This window comes from Aedes aegypti, chromosome 1, assembly GCF_002204515.2.
Source record: "Aedes aegypti strain LVP_AGWG chromosome 1, AaegL5.0 Primary Assembly, whole genome shotgun sequence".
NCBI lineage: Eukaryota > Metazoa > Arthropoda > Insecta > Diptera > Culicidae > Aedes > Aedes aegypti.
This window is the reverse complement of record NC_035107.1, coordinates 96,142,926-96,165,220: the sequence shown is the minus strand read 5'-3', so window position 1 is coordinate 96,165,220 and position 22,295 is coordinate 96,142,926. Positions and strand designations below refer to the sequence as shown.

General features: G+C 36.2%; 1 protein-coding gene across 1 annotated transcript in view; it reads left to right on the top strand.

Annotated features, from left to right (window-relative positions):
* LOC5570418 (muscle-specific protein 20) overlaps nucleotides 1–22,295 on the top strand; it is a 184,286-nt gene that overhangs the window by 121,893 nt on the left and 40,098 nt on the right. The window lies entirely within an intron of this gene.

Genomic DNA, 22,295 nt, shown 5'->3' with positions numbered 1-22,295 from the left:
TTCAAATGACTGAAATAAAAGACACTATGGCATCAACAAAAACAAAATTTTGATGGTATTCAAAAATGTTGCCTAAAACGGATCAATTTTGTTGCCAAAATCGGGGGTGCCAAAAACGGAATCCCACTGTACTGAGAAATTTTCAGGTTCAGTTTCACTGATCAAAGCTTAATACGATGGATATTAGCACATTACTTAGTCCAACAAAATAGGCACGGACATCGCCTTCAGTAATTTGGTAATTTAAAGACTGTTATAAAGTTATGAAGAGATAATTGTAGCGCCACACGAACATTCATTTTTCTAGTATATCGAGATACTGGAGATTAAAGAAAATTTGTTACTAGCGTCACCTAGCGGTTGAATTCTCAATCAGATTGTTGATGGTCAAATAGCGCTTGATCAACTGATAAGGATTTTGAGATACATAAGATGAAGGAAATTTGTTTTCCACTATAAGATAGCCCTTAGTCTGTCAAACGGCTTGGCCAAAGACACCAACCTTCTAGCTGATAAGGATCTTGAGATACAGATGATTAAAAAAGGCCAATTTGTCCGTAATGCAGAAAAAGGGGAGGTGTCAGGGAGAATGTCTCACCCAAGGATTTCAAAACCAACTAGTCACAATTACTTCAAAATTTATTTCAAATTAATTGACTACTCGTCTTTGAACTATGACCATATAAAAAATAAATGTTCGTCCTGGGATTTTAAGGGTTAATGTAGTCGGTAATAATCGTACAATTCATTCAATGCGGATTAATTTTTGTGTGTCGATTGGTCCTAGCAGAAGTTTTCATTTCAACATTTTAACAGCATTTTGGCTTTCGTATGAATTTAATAATATTTTATGACGTTTAGATGAATGCTATAATACCTAGAGACAGTCTTCAAAGATCATCATTGCAGCACAGATATTTTGAAAAGCATGCTTTGAAAATATCAATGCTTCGCGTAGGATTCGCGCATTTTCAATTCAATTGCTCCTGTGCTCACTTGATCAAAAATAATGCATCATTGATTCAAATCATTTCAACGCAAACTGCCTACTCTAGACCTCGCATTGCCAGCCTTGGTAAGCATAAAAACAACCCCTTGCAAAATAGGCTCGGTTTTCAACGAGATTTCATTTTGAACTTCTTGGTTCACCTTTCGAAAAACCTATCTAAAGGGCTATGTAAACAGTATCGTAAATAAATAAAAGTGTTGTAGTTATATGTACATATGTACTTACCATGGGTGTAAGCTTATATAATAGGTATATGTGAGTAATATCATTCGTTTAAAGTTTAGCTCTTTCTACGAAAAACTAGTTTAGTGTAGAAGGTCAGTCATATTTTCGCTTGTTGAGTCATTTTTTTCACCAGTATTCTGCTGGTACAGCAGTATCAGCTTATTATCACATAACTCAGAAACATATTTCCTATTGGCAAGAGACAGTTTATATGTTTAAAAACGTTGCAGGTAAGACTTAATCATCTGGGCATAACAGAACTTGCTTAACGGATACAATGGACTTAAATAGGAAAACTTTCGATTTGTTAGTTAAATTTAGAGTAAGAATAGATTTGATTTTAAGACTATCAATAATTTTAATTGCTTTAGTTTGGCACTCAGGCTTATGAAATTAGAAGAATTACATTGCGCCAGAACGCCGCAAAATAGTAAATCGCTGTTTTTCTCTGATTTTATAAGACTGAATGCTAAACCAGTGCAAATAAGGTTAGAATAGAGGCGTGTGTAACATGTTAAAACTTCCTTTTTCGTTATGATAGAACTCTCCCAGGCAATACAAAGACATTTTTATTGTCATTAATTATGCGATAACATATTGTTAATTACTGAATTACAATGTGTCAAAGATCCATAAATCACATGCAGATTTGTAACGATAATCATACCGCCAACAGCGCTACAGAGTTGATGCTCCTGTTCGTAAATGACGCCAATGTAGTAAGAATGCATATATGTATGATGAAACATCACATCATTTTCTTCGGGAAAGAGATTTGAAACTGATTGAGGCTATAATAAAAAAAATACATTAACATCTTCTTAAGACTTTTGCAAATCAGCAAATTATTGCAATTTCAGAGACAACTTTCCGTTCCGCGGTCCAACGAAAAGCTACCGCAGCTGTCACATCACTGATTTGTACTGGTAAATCATCAGTAGGCTTCAATGATACCTTGGATACCGTCTTGATGATTGTTGTTTGTTGCTATTTTCCACACCGTTTTCGCTTTCAAGCATACTATGATTGAATTGTTTGCTTCAATGATAGAATGATTCCGAAGCCTGCGGTAGAACTTTGACAGCTGCGGTAGAACTCGGTGGCTACCGCAAACCGGAAAATTTTCAATAACCGTAACAATTGATACTAAACAACAGCTTCAAGAGAATCCCTTTGTTCACCCAAGATAGCTACTGACACGCACTTTGTGACCTTGCAATTAAAAGAAAACATTGTTGGTTGCTAAGCCTACCAACAATGTTTGTTACCCTCCTGCAGTGTAGTGCGCTAAGACCAAGGAGCCACAAATAATTCAGAAAAATGATGCAGTATTTTTGTCAAAATGATTGGAGCAAATCAAAGCCTTGTTGGATTGGAAAATAAGGATCGTACATTCTCTTTCTCCTTGGTTTATGAATCAAAATGCATAATATAGTTACACAATTGGGCCTCGTGGCCGTGTGTGGGTTCGATTCCCGCCATTGAAACTTTTCGTCAGGAATGTTTCGAGGCTGTGCCACTGGAGCATGCTTGTCCGTTGTCTAGTGTTAAGTTACAGTCTGTGCAGCTAAATGGCTGAAGACGGTGTCCTTGTCTTTTTTTAATTATGCAACATAAAATAGTTACATAATGGAATAGCATTGTGTAATAGCCATTATTTGACTGATTTCGGTACGTAATGACTGTTACGAACTACATAATCCATTGCAGCAAAGTAGGCCGTTTCAGGACAAATTGGCGTGATCAAAAACAGCCTATTACGATGACAAATTGCAAAAATAAACACATATTCCTAATCTAAGAGAGAGAAGACAGCTCACTGACAGTTGGTATGTTTTCTTGCCTTCTTTGACTTTTTTCTTTAATTCTTTGGTTGTGCACAACGGTCAGATGAACTTATTTTGGTCAAAATCACATCAACCCCCCCGCGAAGTGACAGATAATGCAATTTTCACGTACCTACTTTCAACGTAAACAATGGGGCCATCCACCGCTGCCGGCACAATTTTTCACTATGGCAGATCGGAACTTTGTTTCGTTGTTGACGGTTGCAAAACAACGAATGGAATAAAATGAAATAAGGGCGAGTCTGATATTTTCGTCTGCCAATGGAAATAAGTTTGATAAAATCATCAAGTTTAAGCACCAAATGAACTTAAGAGCGTACCAATTCGGTCAGTGAAAAGATTAAATGACGTGTTAGTGCTTTGTTTTATGGAAAAGTAATCTATAAGAAATTACTTACAATACAGCCTAACTGATTTGTGGATCGCTTTTATGCCCTCAAAAGAAAGCGCTGGCCGTAACATAAAATAAAATAAAATATTGTGGGCCTCGTGGCCGTGCGGTTAGTGTCGTTAGGCATTTAAGCGCATCGTGTCATTGGGTGTGGGTTCGATTTCCGCTTCAGCCATTGAAACTTTTCGTCAGGAATGTTTCTCAACTGTGTCACTGGAGCATCCTTATCCATTGTCTAGTGTTAAGTTCCATTCCGTACAGCTAAATGGCTGAAGACGGTGTCCTTATCTTTTTATTTGAGATCGAATCAAGTCGAAAAGTGATATTTTTTTTATTTGCAGTTTTTTTCTATGCGGATTAGAACACTTTTTCTCATACTCACCACCAGAGGTCTAAGTTTCAATCAAATAAGCCTATGAACTAATATACAATGACGTCACGCTGCAACTTTCAGCGTGAAGAAAACCTTTACTGCGGGCGATGTATACAGAAAAATAAACGATTTCGTTGCACATTCATCCACGCATTGTTCATCCGGTGAACATTCGTGTTGGCATTTAAACATATTTAGATCGGAAAAAATCAACATGAAAAGAAGACCATGGATAAGTCTAATGGATGAACTATCCAGCTCTTTAAAAGCGGTAATGGCTGCCAAAAGTTAGCTTACTTTCTGGTAGGGATCCAACATATTGACGTTTGGCTTTGGTCCGGTCAATTGACTTGTCCACCGGTGTGATAAATTCACTCGGTTAACCCGTATAGGCCTGAGTGAAAGAAAAATTACTAAAACTCTCACCGCTCAGCGAATACTAAACGGATTTTTCTCGGGAATGTTCCTGTGGCTGGAGTTATTGCGGTGAATCTCTAGGCCAGGTCGGGTGACAAGGGTTTTGTGCTTCTGTGCCCCTGGAAGAAGGCAAATTTCAAATCACAGACAAATTTCTAGAATCGGCTATAATGTGGCCACTATATCAAGAAGTTTTAAGAAAAACGCATCATCGTAAACCTTCTGATAATCGATTTAATTTAATAATTTTGTCAACTGATTTGATTGATCCTACAAATGACAATTTTCGGGTCCCGGGATGCCTAAAATTTATGATAAAGTGCACAACTTGTATCTTAACATCTGTGTCAAGCTTATGGGAATGCATTTTAGTGAACTGTTATGTTCGATCTATTCTTTTAGAGATTTGAAACGATTTAATACCTAACAAATCTAGAGCCGGTTCTTCAGGACATTAAGCCCAAGTGACCGCATCTGGTTCACTATAAATGGTGCAAAACTATTAATTTATTATGTTGAATATCAGATCTAAATGATTTATGCAAAATAAAATAAATGTAATTGGAAATAAATAATGATTATTTAGAATGTCCCAAAAAATCGTCTTTTTCTACCCGACTTGACCCAGTGACCCACCGCAATAACTCCGGCTACAGGAGTATTCTCGAGTTTCTCCGGCCATTTCTAGAATTTAGATATGTGGGCCAGTATACTGACAAAAAAAATATTTAAATCCGTTAAGTATTCGCTGAGTGTTAAGGGTTTTAGTATTTTTGCTTTCACTTAGGCCTATACGGGTTAAAGAATGTTGACACTTTAACGGGTCACGTAGATGCTTTCCACGTGTTTCGGTCAAGTGTCAAAATTCTTGGACTGAGTAAATTTAGTGCACAGGTGGATAAGTCCATATCAAGCGACCCGAGTCAAACGTCAGATCACTAGATCCCTTTTTGTAAAAGTGGGCTAATTTTTGGTGATATTAGCGTTCGTAAAAGCGGGATACTTCATCCAATAAGCTTATTTGATTGAAACTACACTCAGGCAAAAATTCTATCAATATTCATTGTTTTGACTTATGTTTATTTGCCACAAGAAATCGGTAAGCATTTCATTATTTCGCCTTATGAATTTATCTGAGTTATGCCCAAGCGTTAGCTCGCTTATTTCATAGAATAGCATTATGAAAATTGATATAAAATTTTAAGAATCCAATTCATCAGCAGTATGAAGTACATTATTATTAATGGCGGAAATCATTGTTTACAGTTCGTTTTTCATTTATATTAAACTATACATTGCATTCAGGATATTATTAAAATTTTTAATGTATTCATCAGCTACAGGTGAGAAATTAATTAGCCAACTAACGAAAATAGAATTTGCACGAACTTCGCCCAGTCTCGGCTTAGCAAAGTGGATGAAAATTCTATATTCATCTAGATTTTCATTTTTTGGACGTTTCATATTCTAATACAAAACAGGCGTTAAAAACTAAAAAAGAATTATGAGCTATAGTTCATTTAGTAATGTGTAAGCTGAACCATGCCTAAACATATAGAGCGATTTTTAATTTATAAAGAGAGAGAATTTGCGTGTGACAATGTTGGCCATAAATGGACATCTTAAATGTTTATGGTTTGAACGAGAGCGATTGTTTAATGGTGCTCTCTGGTATTCTTTCCGTCTAGGCAGCTTTTCTCGGGGTTTGTTCCGCAACCTCAGAGGCATTCTGGCGAGGCCCGTTTAGTGTTATTTTTAGGGAAAGCCCGTTATCATGTTAGCTAGCCGTACTGAAAGTAATAAGGAATACGAATTACATTAGTGTGTGCTACGACAACTATCTTTTTCTGAATAAAATATTACTGAACGATTTCACACCTATGTCCGCATTAGACAAAGAATTTAGATTACCCCAGTACTATCAGTTAAAAATGTCGACGTGACGATTCAACTATTGCAACTGTAAATAAAGACAGAATCAGTGCTCGTTATGTTTTCATAATAACAACTTTATAACTTTTTCACAGTAATGACATCAATGAGAATCATAAGGCGCGCAATGAAATTTGTATAGTATCACTAAGTTTAGCTTACTTCTTAATTATGATTGTCATTTCAATGTTATGAAATCAATTACAGCCATATGAAATCAGGTTTTATGTTTTTTAATGTTGAAAATCTTAAGGCGCACAATGGAATTTATATACATAATTTAAGCTTATTGTCTTTCTGGATTATGATTGTCATTTCAATCATATAAAATCAATAAAAGCCTTATGAAATCAAGTTTTGAGTATTTTTTTATGCTTCATAAGGGGGATTTGATGAAATTCGATATTTAATTTGCCTGAGTGTAAGACATCTGGTGGTAAGTATGAGAAAAAAAGTGTTCAAATCCGCAAAAGAAAATGTACAGCGAGTTTATATGATCTCAGATTGATTTCAAGCTTATAACTACAGTCAATTTCCTATAAATTAATGATTATCGTAAATATCTAAGGGATGATTCAAATATTACGTAACGAAGAAATTTGCCAATTTAAACCCCCTTCCTCCCTGAAGTAACAGGTTTTATATGGAAAATTTCAATTTATTGTATGGACCGAAACACTACAAAATATCCCTTACCTCCCCTTGTTGTGTTACGTAATATTTGAACGATCCCTAACAAATTTGTCTTGCTTTGAATTGACAAGTGGTCAAAAAATAATTTCGTAAACAAAGGAACGGTTACTATAAGCACCTTCAGCATGCGGACCACATCACACCACTATTCAAAACTCGCTCGTGGGCCATACAAAATCTTCCCGATGACCATACAAATCCTTTTAGAGAATCGCTATTTGGTGATCACTCGTTTATAATGATGTTACAAATGCCAAACAAAAAATGTAAAACTATTTTTAGGTCCATCAAACATAATTCTAGTTTACGCCCTATTTTGAGCACACACCATGATTTCATTGAGTTTGACAGTACCACGGACCAACATTTTTCGGTACATTGACGTTGTACTGCAGCTGTCATGATGCTCCCGGGTTGAATCACATTCACTTCTTGTTGTTCACTATGAATAAGGATATGAATATAAAAAAATCAATATCAGTTTGCCAACATACAACTATATTTTGGAATTCAACTTTTAAAAATGTGAAATCATCGAAAAACACCTAGAAATGTTAATAACTTTTAATTGAATTTTGACGATTTTTCACGCTCTGCTCTTCAAATGTGCGATTTTTCAGTAACAGTTGGTGACAGTTTCCTTGACTTTTGGGAGCTCGTAATGTAGGCCACCTGTCTCCTCTACCTCAGTTCCCAATAAGCAAATCCGTTTTCTTTGTTTTTGTGTATATTCTTCATAACAGTACGCCTAAACTGCGAAACTTTGTTGAATGTTGAATTCTTGATTGTCATGAAAAACTGAATCACATTCAATCAGCATTTATTAGAGTAATTTATTAATAAAATCGCTATGGTAAATAATTCGTTTAACTAAAATTGTTACATAGGAATGTTTGTTTTGGGCCCAGCGATCTAATTAAAAGTGTTATTCTCGCATACAATCTGATGTAAGACTATTTTGCCGTACGAAATGGTCGACATGAACATTTTGAAATATAAATAATTCTCGCGTAGTCCACATTATTAATGGATCGTCATCACCGCTATTAATAATTCCCACATAGATCAATCAATCTTGGTACGAAACAGAGTTTTTCGTCCCACCTTATGGCGAGCAAAACCACAGACTTAAGGGACTTTTCCTCAGCGAAGCAATACATTTCACACGTGATATTTTCACCTCGGTTAAGTAAAGCTTATGGATAGCAGCAGCAGCAGTTTGTAGGTGGGATTCGGATGTTTACAAGCAAAAAGTCTCATCACGACCATCACCAACACACCCGCTGCACATCCCATTACTGGTTTCGAGTGGGTTCCAACCAAAACTCCCAAAGGAAGATCAGAATCAACAACGCCATCAATTTGCCTGATAGATCACGCCCACTATATGACTGGTATATGTGCCTGAGAGGAAAATGGATCGCTGCTTTCTACCAAAATATTAATTCATTTGTTTCATTCAAATCGTTAAAATATATTCCAACAGGACATTAATTAAGGTTATTTTCTAGTGACCCAAAACCCCTCTTGAGCGAATCAAGTTGTAAATTGTTGTCTTAATGCGGCTGGCGACAGTCAAGGTTCCCTCCCGGACGTTAATCCTTGAACTACAAATGGAACGATCTTGGATTGGAACGTATGGTGGAATTATCTCATCTCGGAGCGGGTCTGGAATTTCTCGAAACGTAAACGGTTCCCAACTGAACCGGTTGAATCGCAAGCGGAAGACTATCCATTAGGGTGGTCCTTCAAACTTCAACGATCTTAAGTTACACCGAAGTTTGCGAACTTCTTCTCAAACATCAAGAGGAAAGGAACATATTTTCTCTACTTATGTTTTTTCGAAGAAAACTTGAATATTTATGCATGCTGATTCAAAGAATTATAATTTATATTTTTAAAACAAGTACTGGTATCCTATGTATCGATTGCAGTTGATAGATTGTCAAAAGAATAATTCTGAATGAAAAATGATGTTTTCTGTTTTGGAGTAACTTTGATAATGGAGTATAAATCGAAAAAAATTGAATGCATTACGGAACATTTATAGCGCGTTGCCTACCTCTAGGCGTTTCTAGTCAGAAGTTTACATATAGCGTTATGTAAATATCTGACTTATATTACAAAAATGGTCCCAGATTGTAAAAATGGTTTTCGCTAAGTCATTTGAGACCGAATTCATGTTCTGCTACAACTGGGCTGTCGGAGATAAGTGACGCACTCATTATGACTTCATGAAATAGTGATCGTAGAACAGATTATTTGTAAACGTTTAAAAAATGCTAAAATCTTATATTTTTATATTTGCATATAAATCCTTAAATGTACTTGATTCCAACGAAAATAGCTTTGACATGAAGTGTCATACTAATAGTCCTTACTTTTGCATTCGTTTTGCTTAACTGATTAACAGAAACTTTGTTATTTCGATTAGTATGTTGTGGGTCCCGCACTACCAGCATTAACGTTTTACGGTAGTCTTGAAAAGTCTCTCGAGTGACTATAATCCAAATGAATGAATTTAGGGGGTGGAACGTAAGAATTTTACAGTCAAATGGGCCACCCTACTGATCAAAAACTAAATCGATTGACGTCAGCTCATTTTGCGATGGGAAACAGATTTATTGTGAGGCGAAGACGAAAATGCGGTAATTAAGATAGATCCTCGAACCACCATCCGTCTCCATCATTGATGAAATGTCCGAAGAAGACGCATGGCTTTTTGTAGATTCAAGGATTTTCTTGCAGCGGCAAAAACTCGGTTATGCAAATGGAAATATAAAATCAACATTGTTTATATTTTGCACAGCTGTAAAAGTTAAAATTTGCTCATTCGACTGCGGCTGGTGGTTTCCGAGCGCCTTTTGACGTGTTAGGCGAAAATTTTATTGGCAGTATACATACTCTGTTGCTGTCGTTTTTCTTTTTGGTCCGTTCGGTAGGGTGGGGAAGAGGACACCCTCACGTCATAAATTATATTTATTTAACCGCTCGAAGATTTGGCGGGCGGTCGGCGTTCGATGTCGGTTCCTTTGCACGTAGGTCGTATTTTCCCAGAATCGCGTGCGTTTGTGGGGAAACGGGCAGGAGGATGCATAAAGGTTACATTCGGGCGTTGACGGCTAATAGTGATGGGTGCTGTGCCCCTATAACAACCGACGGGAAGCGTCACGTTTGACTGAGTTTTCAATTTCACCCACTTGAAAGTCAATATCCCATGTTGAAACGTGCTCGTACAAACGAATTGGACGGTCCATTGGTACTTGGCAACATAGCATTGGGTGAGAGCGGTTGGTGAAGAACGCATCAAGTACTGTATCTACATTTAACAATATGTATTATAAATTAACTTGTTTTAATTCTTTTAATAGGAACATTTCAAACAATCAATTCATTTCTTATATCTAGGAGTTCTGTGTTAGGCCACACTATTATCCTAATTTGTTGATTAAACTAAATTGAGCTATCATTAACATTTTGTAAACAAAATATTTCATTCCATTTGCCGTATTATTTCAAAATCTGTAATTCACATTCATCAATTCATAACTGAAAAAATAATGGTCATTATACTCAACCTAACTTTTTCTACCGTTTTGATTCATATTACGGACACTTAACGCCTCAGTGAAGTATAGCACAGCATAGAACATTCAAAATAAATCATTTTGTATGATTCCTCAGCGTTATCGAGCGCCGGAAGCCCTTAACTTTCAAATCGTGGGTAAAGAATACGCTTCCGCAACTTGAATAATTTTAAATAAATCGAAATGTATAGCCTTTTGATGATTCTTATTCCGGACGAGTCCTCACTTTTGCCTCATATTCCGGACACTTTGATTCGAATTCCGGACATCTAATGAAAATCATAAATAGAAAAGTCAAATCATCAAATGAAATTGTTAAACCACTAAGGAGACGTCTAAGGCAGTTGTGCATTATAAATTTGCATAGATATTTATCAAAATAGCTTATTAAAACGAGCCTCGAAATTGAGAACTTTCGAACAGCAAAAATTGAAACATTTCGTGTGAAATGTTTCCCACACAAAATAGAGTGTCCGGAATTAAAAGCTGTCCGTAATATGAATCAAAACGGTATATATATGAAGCATTTGCAACGATTTTTGTCTAAAATTATTAATTCTATTCGGCATTTGTTTCAATGTTTAAGAACGTTGAGGTTCATCTGCTTAGTGCAAGCCGCAACGATTCGTATGCGAGAAGGGCAATCCCAAAAGTTAGACTTATGATGGCCCCTGCAGTTTGCGCATACAATCTTTTAGGTATCTTCCTTCACAGGAGTACATCAAAGATGTACCCTTGTTGCTCTGAGCCATCCAAAGTAGAGTGTCCATCCCGGAAATTTCGGGATTTTTCGTTTCCCGGGATTTTACTTCTGACATCCCGGGAATCCCGGGATTCCCGAAAAGAACGATGAATGTAATGAAAACCACTAAATTTCAATGAAAAACAATGACATTTTTCCTCACTATCAATCGTATTTGATAAAGTAGAAAAGCATAATGAAAAAGAGAATGAATGAGTAATTATTTTCATGAAAAGATCAATTTACCAAGTATGAAACACATATTTATTTTTGTCTAGTTGCAAAGTTTTAATGCTTTTCTTTTCAACATTAGCCGTTTTTATACGCTTATGCTGAGATAACAAATTTGAAAGTACACCTAAACTGCCGCAAATCGCAAGTCAGTACCATCTGTGAGAAAATGAACTGAGAATTCAATCTCGTTTTACATTCAAATGTTCAAAAAATTCCTGGAGATTGGAACATGTTTCGATCTCAATGAAACTTTCAAAATTTGCTTCTCACTTCGATACATTTCCAAGAAAAATATAAAGGTGACCAAATAACGATTAATTTTTGTGTTACACGATGATAATAGAGAGGGGCCCAGATAGCCGTAGCGGTAAACGCGCAGCTATTCAGCAAGACCAAGCTGAGGGTCGTGGGTTCGAATCCCACCAGTCGAGGATCTTTTCGGGTTGGAAACTTTCTCGACTCCCAAAGCATTGAGTATCATCGTACCTGCCACACGATATACAAATGCAAAAATGGTCAATTGGCAAAGAAAGCTCTTAGTTAATAACTGTGGCAGTGCTCATAAGAACACTAAGCTGAGAAGCAGGCTTTGTCCCAGTTGGGACGTAACGCCAGAAAGAAGAAAAAAAAACGATGAAAAAAGCTGCAGTGAGACTGACATGCGTTTACTTTTCATCATGGGACAATTCGACTTGATGTTTTTTTTTCCTAATTTTACTGAACAAAAAGTGATTTCTCGTTAATGCAGCTAAAAGATCATTAGACGATATACCTAATGAAAACTGGTATCAACTCACTTTTGATCAAACTTCAGTCAATAATTTAATTAACTTTTAGCATGATCTACAATACCTTCAATGATTTTTAATTGTTTCTTTTGTTCCAAAGTTTTTAAGACTTTTCAAATATTTGAAGCAAATTGATTTAAAATTATGACTTAAGTTTTTATCATATTTCTATTCATAAGTGTTATAGAGAGTTTGAAAAAATCCATAGCAAACCCGTCTTTAGTCAAGCTAAGTTTTGATTTTTGTTAGGTTACTTCATCAAAATAAGAAAGTCTTATCTGAAATGTGATTTGCTATAATAAATATATTATTTTGAGAAGTTACATTATGTGTTTATTTGATTAAAAAAATTGTATTGTAAAATGTGTACATCCATTTCAACCGATAGATAGATAGCATAGATTTTTGTTCCGAATCCCGGGACGAGCAAAATGGCCGGGAAATGGACACTCTAATCCAAAGGCTTCTTGGAATATAGCTCTTATGGTCTACAAGAATGATCAGGAATTTCTTAATTCTCATGTCTTTTTTTAAATATTCAAACGAAATGTCCTCCTTTCTGAAACGTCCTTCTAGTAAGCTTATCATCAAGGAGTATTCTAATAAATCGCTTAAGAAGTGTTCCATTTTTTGTCAAATTCCGCAGATAATTCATCCGGTTATATCCATAGAGACACTACCCAGAATTTTTCTGGATTGCTTCATAATGTTGCTCCAGATATTTCTTTGAATTTTCAATCATGATTTCCTCAAGGAATTACATCAAGAATTGTTCGAGGGTTTCTACCAGATATTTGTCCTAATTTTCCCAAAGGATTTCTATAATAAATCGTATTATTTTAAGAATTTCCATAGAAAAGTATTCAAGTATTTCAACTACGAATTTTAGCGCCTGAAGCCTCGAAGAAGAAAACAAATATATTTTGTAACAGTTGAATTGTGTTGGCCCAAATAGACGTAGCGGCAAACGCGTAGCTATTCAACCAATTAATTTCAAGAATTTGTTTTTTCCAAAAACAAAAATATTGAAGTTTATCTAGGAATACTTTTAGAGACTGTCAAAGAAAGCTCTTAGTGAATAACTGTGAAAGTGCTCAAAAGAACGCCAAGCTGATTAGGTGAATAGTATGCTCTGTCTCAATTGGAACGTAACGTCGTAAGAAAAGGATTCGTCGTTCGTCGTTTCAGGGATTCCTTTGATATTTACTACAATGCACTATGGACCAGAAAGCAGTTTTATTCGGAAAGCTGCACATAGAGATTAAGAATGAAACATTAGTCGAAAATTGTCTTGTACAAAGTTGTTTGTATTAGGAGGGAGAAACCGATACGAAATTTATGTATGTCAAAGTGAGACGAGATTCTGCTGTCACGAACTGTCACTGTGAGCTCGGATCTTAAACAATGGACAAATATGATAAAAGCGCTTAATTTATCGAAACATATTTTTGCATTTCATCACAGTTGACAAAAATCGAATGAGAATCAATTCATTCTTATACAAAAGTAATATCACGAGAACACCTTTATTCTGATTGAATATGAAGTATTAAAATACGCAACAATTATACTTTTTCCGGTAAAAATGAAAATTTAATGCATAGTAAACTATGGCCCTTTTCACAGTTACAAAAAAACGATTTGAAAACTTTCAAGTAGAAGCAACAATTGATACGCTAGAGTACCGATGCATGGTCAAAATCAGTATCATTCGACCAGCTTAGTGGCCGAACCCAATTAAGGGGCGCGCTTTTGTGAGTTTAATGGTGAAAAACTATTTTCCCCAAAAGGTATAAATAGCGGTATCTTTTTCTAAAGAGGCTCTATGCAAAATGCCTTCATTATTTCTCAATAGTAGTGGAGTAGAACGACATGCACTAAACAAAGGGCACGGGTATACCACAAAAGATCAAAGAAAACTGGTCGCAGTGGTTCATCCCGGACACCCTTTTCCATGTTTAAGTTAGGTATGCTGTTCCACTCAAGAAAAGTAAAAATTTCTTTGGAAGAAATGGTCAAGGTCATTTTCTACAGTGAGCTCCATTTGAATTAACATTTCTTTTCAACTGCATACTGCGATCAAAGAAAAATGCTTTTCTTGAACATTTCTTGCCAGAAATTTCCCACGCATCGAGATAGGCGTTTACTTTTCTGTTGCAGTGCATACTTCCCATTATGGACCAATGCACGATTTCACTCGTTGACGTTTGAGCGGTGCCGTGCTATTTACGTGAACATGGAAACAAGTGAATTCGGCACCGTTCAAACGTCAGATTCGTGAACTCGTGCATCGGTCCATACTGAAAGATCGAAGGTGCACAACAAAAGAAAAGTAGGTATCGATTTTCATCAAGTCTGCGTTGATTGATAGTCAACAGTGGTAAAATGAAGTGGCAGTAGAATCAGTACGCATCATCAACTGTAATTAACGTCGGATTTCTGCTTTCTATCGGCCAACACCCTGTGTATATCGACTAAGCATATTATCATGCATCAGGGAGGCTGTTATCTCTAGAAATTATCCACTGTTGTGAAAAATATCATCGAAGTCAATTCTGCCTCGGCGACACAACGATATAGCGTTTGACAGCAAGGGTTCATCTATGAGTCAACTGTGGACAAGAAGCAAAACCAATACGATGTCACAGTCTGCTAACAATACCAAGCGAGTGAAACCTGATGAACCTTCCAGTTCACCGACGTCTGATGTCACAAACAACGAGTTGGCCCGTATGATCACCAATCAAAACAAAATATTGCAGGCTCGTATGGACAAACTTGAAAATGAGCTTCACAACCAACTTTCGAAGGGATTGGAGGACATTAAAGCAGAATTATCTGATGTCAACAACAGATTGAGCAAAGTGGAGACCGAACAGGAGACTAATGCTGAATCCATTGCCAGGACTCTCTTGACTGACGACCTCATAGTCAGTGGGGTCCCTTACACCATTGGAGAGGATCTGAAGCACTATTTTCGTTGTTGGTGCTCGGCCATGGGATATACTGAGAATATGATCCCGCTGGTTGATATTCGCCGCTTAACAAGATCACCGATGAATTCCGGGAGCAACTGTCTCATTCTAGTACAGTTTGCCTTCACGAGCCAACGAAACGACTTCTTCTCCAAATATCTTGCGATGCGTTCTTTGAATTTATCGCAGATCGGGTTTCAAACCAACAAACGGATATATATCAATGAGAATTTGACTATTTTGGCCAGGAAAATTAAAACCAAGGCGATCGAGCTGAAGAAGCAAGGAAAATTGGCGTACATATGTTCCCGTGGCGGCTTGATTTATGTCAGAGAGCAGAATAGCGGAGATAACATTGTCGTCAAATCCCTGGAGGATCTGCAACGCTTTGGTCCACATCACCATCAATGAACCTTTCCTTCATTATTTTTTCTCAGTCCTTCCACTCCAATCCATTATATTTCCATGACTCCTCTCCTAAAAGTTTTGGGGCTGCTGCTACGAGGGTGTTTGGGTTGTTGCTGTTGCTGTTGCTGCTCGATTGGTGTGCTGATGAAATTACCGTGTTGTCTGATAGAGAAAATTTTTTGTAATTGTAAAATCATGTTAATTATTGTTGATGCGTCGATAAGATAAAACGTTATTAAGTTTAATTAAAATTTAATTTTAAAGTGTTTATTTTGTATAGCTTTTAAACTGTTTTCTTGACTTGTAATTGCTTTTCGTTAACTATTATGGCTAATAATTTGATTGTCAATACTTCTAATAATTGGAATACACAAGGTATTGTTATGAAGTCTGCCTTTGTACCTAACAAATTATCGATTTGTTGTATGAACAGCCAAAGTATTTGTGCAAGGAAAATGTCAAAACTTGAAGAACTGCGTAAAATAGCCAATGTTTCTAATGTGGATGTTATATGCATTTCTGAATCTTGGCTAAATGAGAGAATATCCGATGATGTCATCAAAATTGAAAATTATTCAGTTATCAGAAATGATCGCGTAGGACGCCTGGGTGGCGGCATAATTGTGTATGTTAAAAAACAGTTTAATTTCAAGATTCTCGATAAATCAAGGTATGTTTCTGGTGAAACCGAATATATTTTTCTCGAACTAGTAGTTAACAATCAAAAACTTCTTTTAGGTTTCTTTTACAATCCTCCTGAGTTTGATTGTTCGCAACTGCTAGCCCAAAAATTTTCTAATTTTGAATTCCAATTCGAACATGTGTTGTTAATGGGTGATTTCAATACGAACATACTCAATCCTCGATGTGACAAAAGTTAAAAATTTGCTTCATTCATGGAAAATTTTTCATTTTCATCTCTTGGAACTATACCTTTCATAGGACAGGCTCTTCTCAAATTGAGCTTATGATAACTAATAAACGAGAATCAGTTCTACGATTTAACCAAGTTGATGTACCATGCATGTCGAACCATGATTTACTGTTCGCATCTTTAGATGTGGATGTTCTGCTATCCAGTGCCGATCCAGTGAGTTACAGAGACTACAGCATGTTCAATCCTTCCACTGCTATATCTATATTTAATCAAATAAGCTGGGATGAATTTTATCAATCAAATAATCCAGAGATTTTATTGCATTTTTTCAATGAGCACGTGAAAACAATGTTTGATACCACTATACCCGTGAAAACAAATGTGATAAACCGTAAATGCAATCCCTGGTTCAATGCTGAGGTATCTAGAGCAATAGTTGATCGTGACTTAGCTTTTCGGCAATGGAAAACAACAAGAAATGACAGCGATTTTGAACATTTTAAAAGGCTACGAAATTACGCTACTTCATCAATTCTGAATGCTAAACAGCGTTACTGGAATTGTAAAATTGCTGGCTCTGGCAGTGTTAAAAATATGTGGAAGAACCTAAAATTTTTGAACATTACAAGGAAAAACGACGGTTTTCTAATGAACTGCAGCCCTGATGATATTAACAAACATTTTTCCCAGAGTTTTAGTTCACCTACACGATCGTTTTATACCCAAAATATTAACTCGAGTGAGACATTTTTCCGATTCAACGAAATTCAAGACTATCATATTATAAACGCAATTTATGAAGTGAAGTCGAATGCTGTAGGTCTTGATGATATACCCATAAAATTTATAAAAATGATACTTCCGCTAATTATGAAGCCATTAAAACATATTTTCAATAGTATTATCAAAAGTGGTATATATCCTAAAATTTGGAAGTATTCTAAAATAGTACCAATTAAGAAAAAATCCACGGAAAACTCACTGGAGAACCTTAGACCTATCAGCATTTTAAGTGCAATTTCAAAGGCTTTTGAACGGTTGTTAAAAAATCAAATTACTTGTTATCTATCTGGTAACAATCTTTTATCGCAATACCAATCAGGTTACCGCAAAGGACATAGCATCAAAACGGCAATGTTAAAAGTATGCGATGATATCGGTCTTGTTTTAGATAAAGGAGGATCAGTAGTTCTTTTGTTGCTTGACTTCTCCAAAGCCTTCGACACCATTTCTCATGTTAAACTTTGCAATAAGCTTGAACAGAATTTTGGATTTTCATATGATGCCGTTAGACTTATTCATACATATCTTACAGATAGGAATCAGACAGTTTTTGTTAATGATTGTTTTTCTAATTACCTCCCAATTTTATCAGGAGTTCCTCAAGGATCCGTCTTAGGTCCTTTATTATTTTCCATTTATATTAATGATCTACCGTTGAGGCTTAACGGATGCCAAATTCACTTATTTGCAGACGACGTCCAAATATATGTTAATGTGTCTGGAATGACTAGTGATGTTGCTGCATATATGATCAATGATAATTTATCAAGAATATCATCATGGGCTTCAGAAAATTCGTTGATGTTGAATGCTCGAAAAACACAAGCGTGTTACATAACTCGCCAGAGCCGTAGTCATGACAAACCGACCTTAAGTTTAAACGGTATACCAAGGGGCGGTCCATTTATTACGTAAGGCAATTTTTGGGATTTTACAACCCCCCCTCCCCCCATGATAAGATTTTTTGTAAGAAAATAAAAAATAAATTGTATGGCACGTAAGAAATCTCAAACCCCCCCTCCCCCCATAAACCCTTACGTAATTAATGGACGGCCCCCAATCAGTTACGCTGACAAAGTTGTTAGTTTGGGCGTAACTATTCAAAGTAACTTTGAATGGGACAGTTTCATTTTGAAACAATGTGGAAAGATTTATTCGGTTTTACGCACATTACGATATAATACAGATTTTCTTAAGACTGATACAAAACTAAAATTGTTCAAGAGCTTGATGTATCCACATTTCTCGAAAACATGTTCAAATAGTCTCAAGTCAAAAAAGTGAATTAATTAACTTTATTGATCCTACGTGTGTCCCAGGCGAAATTCCACATGTTCCGCTCCTACCCAACTAGATTTTTCACTTTTAGAACGTTTAATTTCCGGATTTACAAAACGACGAAAGTAAGATTTTCAACTTTCGCAACCTAACCACTACTTTCGCCGCCCCGCTGTATAGAGAGACAAAGTGACTTAACCACGAATCAAAACAAAACACTACTTGAGCCGATTTTACACTGGTAGAAAAACGTCGAAAGTAACTGTATGAAACGGCTTATCATTTTGTTATAATTATTTTTGTTGAAAATAATAGAAACTATCTAGTTTTTGAACGTGATCTGATTGTATGCAAAATTTGAGCGATGTACACGGCGAAAAAATGTTAAAAAGGTGATTCATTTTAAAACAGTTTTAGAAGACAGGTTGTGATTCTTCTCAATTAGTTTTCTCAAAACCGTATGGAAGTTACTTACGTCGATTTGAAAAAGTAATCGAGATTTCTTATTTTGTGATTTTGTCACCACCCAACTATCTGCAAACATCCTGCATAAACTAAAGGTAGCTCTCAACTGCGCAGTAAGATTTGTATATAACTTAAACAGATATGCTCCTGTTACTCACCTACACAAATCGTTGATTGGTTGTTCATTCAACAATTTTCCCTTAGTTAGATCCGTGTTTTTACTGCACACAATTGTAACCAAAAAATGTCCTGCATACTTGCATCGTAAACTTATTCGATTAAGAAGCCCTAGAGGTATTAAATTTTCAATGCCGCGATCTATAACTTCATATTATGCAAGTTCCCTTCTTGTTAGAAGTATATACAATTGGAATTCTTTGCCGGCTGAATTTCAGTCAATTGTTTCCTCATCGCATTTCAAGAAATCAGTTTTACAGCAAGTCAATTAAAAATTGCATTTGATCTGTTTCTAATAGTTTGATTTTTGTTTATGGCGCACTTCATGTTACCTTAGACAAACTGAAACATAAAAGACATGGTCTTAAGTTTATGGATGAGTAAAATAAATAAATAAAATAAATAAATTGTTGATTGGGTTAGACTAGAGTGCCTGTAAACAAGAGTGACGTCATGTTCCAGTTTTGACAGGTCTCCTGCTCGATTGGAACGCGGATTTGTATGGAAATGACAGTTCGCCGCTGTTCCAATTTTGACATTGACGGCACTCTTATCTAAATCCACTCTGGGTTAGACAACTCTCTTATTTGTAGGAAATATGGACCAATGCACGAGTTCACTCGTTGACATTTGAGTGGTGCCGTATGCTTTACGTGACCATGGAAACAAATGAATTCGGCACAGTTCAAACGTCAAATTAGTGAACTCGTGCATAGGTCCATGGTATGGGGCTCTGCACTGTTTTGATTGTGTATGATATTTTGACGTTTACTGGCCTTGTTGTTTACTAATTTCATAGTAGAGTGAAAGAGCGAGTATGATTTTTGCGCAGAGCCCCATGGACTTATTCATGGTCTTCTTTTATCGTCGATTTTATTTTTCTTTTATGCTCTAAATGCGGGCCATGTTTACATAAAATGACATCCGGACCAACATCCAGTGAAGGAATGTTCACCGAATGAACAAGAAATGGATGAATGTGTAGCAAAATCGTTCATTTTCTGTAAACACGCAGTAAAGGTTTTCTTCCCGCTGGAAGTTGCAGCGTGACGTCATCGTAGATTAGTTCATACATGCTTCAGCAAAGTTTCAAGCAACTAAGGAAACAATTAGCATAAATCCCGTGAGCTACGGTTCTCCATGCATGAACATTTTAGAGGCTGACATAGACATAGACATAGAAACGATTAATTAAGTAGGGGTTCTGCACTATTTTTTTGTGAGAACATATGCTCATTATGTTCATTATACATAAAAGATGGGGGTACTAAGACGTTTCTTCGACATGAAAGACCGAACAGCTGTATGGAGGCATACTATTGGATCCAGCTTTAAAATTCCAAATACTGAATGCTGAAGGATTCTAGTACAATAAAGTAAACCAATGAGCAACATAGCCAACATAACATGATAATTTGTTTAGGCGATCTAATGAACAATGCATTTTCTGGAGTTTCCGAAAAGGGTTCGTTAAATTACCGAAAGTTCTAACGAAATTCGCTGAAACCAATGAATTCATCGTGACAGCTCGTTCAACATTAACACAAATAAAATCATCGGCAACTATGATCATTTTGTGGAAAATTTGGTTATGAACAGGATTTTCCAGGAATCAATTTTTTTCTTGCAACGCGTAATATTGAGTGAACCATAGCAAACTGATTTTCTGATTCCAGCGTTTTCAATGCCAGTATTTCATCAAAGTACAGTCACCCCACAGTTATGGATAGCCCACAGATATGGATCAACTTTGGATTAAATGTCGAATATATCTCATAAAATAGAGTTGCAATTACGTGGAACAAATTTAACCTACGTGAACCATAAACCTATACAGCATCGCAATCAATTATAACACGCTCATGCACATTTTTTTCGTTTTTTGGAAATAAAATGTCAACCATATGCCTAGAAGCGTTGATTCACAACTATGGGGTATGTATTAAGAACCATACCACAGTTACACTGAGAGGCAAAATAAAGTGCCCACCTTACCAGTTTTCAAATTTTTGTCGTTGATTTGGTTCAAATTAAAGTTAACACACTTAAATCTTTTTTTTATATTTTATTTTTGATATTCTTTTACAGTTGCTCTTACGAAATTTTGATAAAAAAAAAGAATTTTACTCAAAGAAAAAGAAAATCAATTTTTTTTGAAAAAAAATTGTGACAAAATAAAGTGCCCACTTTCTTCTTGGCCCCAGAAAAGATGATTTAAGAAAAATAAAGAGCAATTTAATAGTTAATGTGTCCTCCTTTGGCCTCAAGGACTTGCTGGAGGCGCTTCAGCATGTTTTTCACCAGGTTTTGTAGGTGTTGTGGTTCTAGTTCTTCCCAGGCGCGCTCCAAGGCTTCAAAATAATTATTTTTGTTGGTTACACCAGTTTTGTCAATCGAGAATTTGTGGGCGATTCTCGATGACAGGAGAATCGCCCACAAATTCTCGATGGGGTTGAGGTCTGGGCTTTGTGGAGGCCATTCCAGCGGTTTAATCCGACAAGATCGGATTCAGGTCGTTGTTCTAGAGAAATATGAATCAAAAATAAGACGATTCCAAAAGGAACGCCAAATCGTATGCTTTCACCAAGGGACTGTCCATTTATTACGTAAGACATTTTTTGGGGTTTTTCAACCCCCCCTCCCCCCATAGTAAGATTTTTTGTATGAAAATTAAAAATAAATTGTATGGCGCGTAAGAAATCTCAGAACCCCCCCCCTCCCCCCCTAAACTCTTACGTAATTAATGGACGCCCCCAACCAACCATTCGTTTACCGCGCAGCTATATTGCTTTCATAATGTTCTGATCCATAATATGAGTCGATTTGATCCATAATACGGATCCTTCACTTCCATTGATCCACATCTGTGGGTCGGATAACGTTTGAAATTTCCATCGAAATTGATACTCTTTTATAAATAATCGCAAATTTTGTGCTGTATTCCCGTAAACAACTATATTCTTCATTGTCAGAGAGGTAATTTTGTTTCGTACGATGGCACCATGATTTTAAATAAAGTTTCGTTCTTGAAATTGGCACTTAGTTGATCCATAACTGTGGGGTGACTGTATCTATTGTACATTGCTTCGAAAAT